Source organism: Myotis davidii, unplaced genomic scaffold (genome assembly GCF_000327345.1).
Source record: "Myotis davidii unplaced genomic scaffold, ASM32734v1 scaffold73, whole genome shotgun sequence".
NCBI classification, from domain to species: Eukaryota; Metazoa; Chordata; class Mammalia; order Chiroptera; family Vespertilionidae; genus Myotis; species Myotis davidii.
In genome coordinates, this window is record NW_006286675.1 from 5,057,200 (window position 1) to 5,063,037 (window position 5,838).

Consider the following 5,838-nt stretch of genomic DNA (forward strand, 5'->3'; position numbering starts at 1 on the left):
CCCCCCAAAAAAAGTATAAGCAACAACAACAACAAAAAACAGATACATTCATCAAAATAAAAATAAAAACTTTTGTGCTTTAAGAACACCATCAAGAAAGTAAAAACAGCCCAGCTGGTGTGGCTCAGTGATTGAGCATCGACCTATGAACCAGGATGTCATGGTTCGATACCAGTCAGGCACATGCGAGGGTTGCAGGCTTGATCCCCGGTGGGGGACGTGCAGGAGATAGCCAATCAATGATTCTCTCTCATCACTGATGTTACTATCTCCCTCCCTCTCCCTTCCTTTCTAAAAATCAATAAAAAAATATATTTTTTAAAAGGTAAAAAGACAACCGAATTTAAAAATAGGCAAAGGATTTTGAATAGACATTTTTCCAAAGGAGAAACAGGAACGGGTAATAACAACATGAAAAAGTGTTCAATATCACTAATTATTAGGGAAATGAAAATCAAAACCACAATGATACCACTTCACACCCATTAGGATTACTGTTATTAAAAAAGTGTTGGCAAGAATGTGGAGAAATTGGAACTCTTGTGCATTGCTAGTGAGAATGTAAAATGGTGCAGCTGCTATGAAAAACAATATGGCAGTTACTCAAAAAATTGGAAATAGAATTACTACATGATCCTGCAAGTCCACTTCTAGATATAGACCCCAAAAAACTAAAGCATTTACTCAAAAAAATATTTGCACACCCATGTTCATAACAGCATTATAGCCGAAACCGGTTTGGCTCAGTGGATAGAGCGTCGGCCTGCAGACTGAAAGGTCCCAGGTTCGATTCCAGTCAAGGGCATGTACCTGGGTTGCGGGCACATCCCCAGTGGGGGATGTGCAGGAGGCGGCTGATCGATGTTTCTCTCTCATCGATGTTTCTGACTCTCTATCTCTCTCCCTTCCTCTCTGTAAAAAAATCAATAAAATATATTAAAAAAACAACAACAAAAAACAGCATTGTAGTTCATAATAGCCAAAAGGTGGAAAAAAACCAAGTGTCCAATGACCAATGAATTGATAACAAAATGTGCTATACACATACAAAGGAACATTATTCATCTTTAAAAAGCAAGGAAATTCTGATACATACTACAACACAGATGAACCTTAAGGACATTGTGTTATGTGAAAATAAGCCCATCATAAAAGGAGAAATATTGTATGATTCCACTTATGACACACCTAGAGTATTCAAATTCATACACATAAAGTAGAATGGTAGAGTTGCCAGAGATAGGAGGAGTTTAATGGGTACAGAGTTTTAGTCTGGATTTATGAAAAGGTTGTGGAGACTGATAGTTGTAATGGTTACAATGATGTGTGAATGTACTTAATGCTATTGAACTGTACACTTAAAATGGTTAAGATGGTAAATTTATATTTGGTTAAGATGGTAAATTTATGTTATGTATATTTTACCACAATACATTTTTTAAAGGAAGTTTAGTTCTGCCCTGGCCAGTTGCTCAGTGGTTAGAGCGTCAGCCCATAAACTGAAGGGTCACAGGTTTGATTACAGTCCAGGTCAGGGCGCATGTGGGAGGCAACTGATCGATCAATGTATCTCTCACGTGGATGTTTCTCTTTGTCTCCCCCTCCCACTCTCCCCTCCACTCACTCTAAAAATCAATGGGAAAAATATCCTCCAGTGAGGATTAAAAAATAAAAATGTTGCCTAATCCTACCATGTCATTAAAAAATAAAGATAGCATGTTGATCATTATAGGTCAAAACATTATGAAGTCACTGATACTAAATTTGGAGGCACTGGAAAGCTTGTGCAACTTCCTGGATCTTATGGCTTCATCTTTTTTATTTTTTTACTCTTTATCTTTTCCATCATCATTTATCCCCTCTATATTCTCTTCTCCCCCCTGCTCCACCACTCCTCCCTGCCCCACCACAATCACCACACTATTATCAGTGTCCATTAATTTTGTGGCTTCATCTTAAAAAAAAGGTGGGTAGAACTGTTCCCAGATTAGTGTCTCTGGACCCCTGTGGACTTCAAATGTAATTTTAAAAAATCCTCTGGTTACTTTCAACATTTCCAAATAAAACCTAACAAAAGTATTCTTTTACCTTCCAAAAGCCTGCCCAGAGCAATAAAAAATATTTTTAAAATCGGGGTTCTCTCTTTCCTACAGACTAGAATTATAGGACTCCAGGGTGGACTTGCAGGTTATTAAAACCTTAAGACCTCAACATGTTCGTAGCAGCATTATTCCTAATAACTAAAAGGTGGAAACAGCTCAACAGCCCATCAACTGATGAACAAATAAACAAAACATGGTATGTCCAAACAATGGAATATTACTTGATCATAAAAAGAAATGAAGTACTGATATATTCTACAACATGGCTGAACCTTGAAAACTTTATGCTAAATGAGAGAAGCCAGTGACAAAAGTTTACACATTACATGAGTCCATTCATTAAAAAGTCCATAATAGGCAAGTCCATAGAGATAGAAAGTAGATTAATGTTTGTCTAAGGCTGGGGGGATGAGGAAGTTTGGAGGGTTATGGCTACTGGGTTTCTTGGAGGGGGGGACGGACACGTTTCTACTGATTCTGGAGAGAGAAAGGAAAGGGGGTTGGATAGAGGGGGGAGAGAGAGAAACATTGATCAGTTGCCTCCTGCACACGCCCCAACTGGGGATTGAACCCACAACTTAGGTATGTGCCCTAAGAAGGAATCAAACCCACCTTCTGGTGTACAATAATGACGTTCCGACCAATGGAACCACCTGGCCAGGGTAAGAATTTCCCACCTGCCCCCCACATAAAATATAAATATTTTAACTCCATGAGAATTGTGACTCAGCCTTGTTAACCTTTGTAAACTTAACTCCTAGAATACTTGGCAAGTAGTTGTTGAATGACTAAATGAACTGAGCATGTGCTTAGAAATATAAAAAACAAACAAAAAACACCTGTAGCTGAATAAACTTGGCTGTGTGGACCTGGGCAACCACACCTAAGGCTTAATTTAATCTGTAAAATGAGCACAACTATATTTAAGAGGTTGTAGTGAGAAGTAAATGAAAAACTACCAAGAGTGCAAAACTCAATGTCTGATACATAGTGGGCACTTAATCCATGATAGCTATTACTACATGATAACTATATTACCATTATTGATGATAATATAACAGTGCTTAGCACAAAAAAGTAACCTTAATTCCTTTATTTTCCTCACCCACCACACTGAATCATTCATCCTGTCAAGTTCCTCCTTCAAAATTCAACCACTTTAGCCCTTCCTATGTGGCTCAGTTTGGTTGAGCATAGTCCCATACACCAGGAGGTCGCTGGTTTGTTTTTGTTTTTGTTTTTAATATATTTTATTGATTTTTTACCGAGAGGAAAGGAGAGAGATAGAGATAGAGAGTTAGAAACATCGATCAGCTGCCTCCTGCACATCCCCCACTGGGGAAGTGCGCGCAACCCAGGTACATGCCCTTGACCGGAATCGACCCTGGGACCTTTCAGTCCGCAGGCCGACGCTCTATCCACTGAGCCAAACCGGTTTCGGCCAGGAGGTTGCTGGTTTAATTCCTGGTCAAACCGGGGTTGCAGGCTCGATCCCCAATTAGGGACATGCAGGAAGCAGCCAATCGATGTTTCTATATCTCTCTCCCTCTCCCTTCCTCTCTCTGAAATCAATAAAAACATATTTAAAAATTTTTTTTGATCCAACCATTTTAACCAAATCCCAGCCAATCATCATCTCTTGCCTATTCTGCCTATTCCACTATGTTTCACTCCCAATCTCTCTAAATCTATTCTCTAGTCATCTAAAAACACAAACCTGCTATTTTTCCTCTCCTAAAATCCTCCATAGGTTCCCCATCACACTCAAAATAAAACCCCAATTCTTTAACTATGACTTACAAGGCCTTACACAATGACCTGGCCTCTATCTCCCTTTTCCACCTTATCTCCTACCCCTCTCTCACACTCACTTTATTTCTGTCATACTGACCATCTTGCTGCTAGCTCACTTCTTATCAATCATGTTTCTACTCAAAAGTCACTCCTCAAGGGGGACCTCCTTGACCATCCTTCCCCTACCCATTATTCTTTTCTCTTTACTCAGCTTTATGGTTTTCATAATACTTTGAAGTTGTATTAGATATCTGCCTACTCAGTGTTTACTGTCCCCTACCCCACTAGACAATATGCTCCAAGAAGCTAAGTTCATTTCACCCTTATAACTCCTTTGCCTTAACAATGTCTAGCACACAGTAGGTCCTTGAGATATTTCCGAAATGAATAACAAAATACTGTCATCTGGGTCCAATGAATGCTGCGTTCTAACAGAAATTTTTAGTGCAGTCATTTATGAACCACACTATGCTAAGGGACTACACTCTAGAATCAGAACACTAACAACTGCAGAATTCTACAACTGTACAATCAGCACAATACAACTGTTGACTGGCAGTCGGCTAAATAGCCTTATAACAACTCATCAGACAGATCACAGACAAATACCAGCTGATAATACCCCACTGAGGCCATTATAGAATTACTATACTGAGGTTATTTCCAAAGTTTGATTTACTAGTGTTGTTTGGCATTTCCCCCCATAGTGTGAGTGTGTGTGTGTGTGTGTGTGTGTGTGTGTGTGTGTGTTTCAATAAAACTAAGCACCACTTCTGTTCACCTCGCTCTGTCACATGAAATTGTAAACATTTTCCACCTACACACATGCATATTCAATCTGTCCTAAATATACAATGCTAAAAATAAAAAGTGGTTTTAAACCACAGTAACCCTACTAAAGAAAGTAGAAATGTGTTTTTAAACATGCATAAGGTCATGTGCAATCCAAAAGAATGTGTAGAAAGAGAAGCATTCTTTAGAGGGGATTGTTCAGTTTAAAGGATATACAATAATTCCCAAATAATTTGGGTGCATGTTTAAAAAAAAAAAAAAGAATGTTTTAAGCATTATGCTAGTTAAAGTTTTGAATCTTAGGTATAAATTTAAAATATTCTTCATGTAGGATGGACCTAAGAGCATTATGCTAAGCGAAGTAATCCAGTCGGAGAAAGATAAATATCACATGATCTTACTCATTTGTGGAATATAATGAACATAAACTCATGAACAAAAATAGAGCCAGAGAAAAAATGTTTTAGAATATAATAGAATTGTTATTTGCAGATTTTTAATATTTCTTACAACTTATGTAATATTACACTGTACTGTTTTGGTAATATTTTATTTAAAGTCTTTTTTCTTGAAATATTAATGTTTACTGAATGTAAAAAACAACAATAACAACAAAAAAAACACCTTACGATGGAGGACTCAGGGTGTGTGTGTGTGTGTGTGTGTGTGTATCCTATCTAATAAAAGACAAAAAGGGTAATTAACTGTCCCTCCGCTACGCTTCCCATTGGCTAATCAGGGTGATATGCAAATTAACTGCCAACAAAGATGGCGGCCGACAGCCATACACAGGAAGCAAGCAGGAGGCTTGTATGTTCCAGTGATGGAGGAAGCCAAGGTTCCGCGCCTGCGTTGCCCGTCTCTGAGCTCTGAAAGCAACAACGTTTCAATTATAGCAGCTAAACAAACCCGAGATACCTGCTTTTAGCAGGCCGCAAAGTTAGATCTGGAGCCGGCTCTCAGCTCCAGTGATGGCAACAAAGTTTCAATTATAGAAGGTAAATAAAACCCAGAATAAAAAAAGAAAAGAAAAAAAGGAGAGGCTGGGAGCTTCAGTCACCGGCCAGCCTGAAAATGGCCCTCAGCCCCTCACCAAGGCAGGCCAGGCACCCAAGGGGGACCCTCAACCTGATACAGGACATCCTTCAGG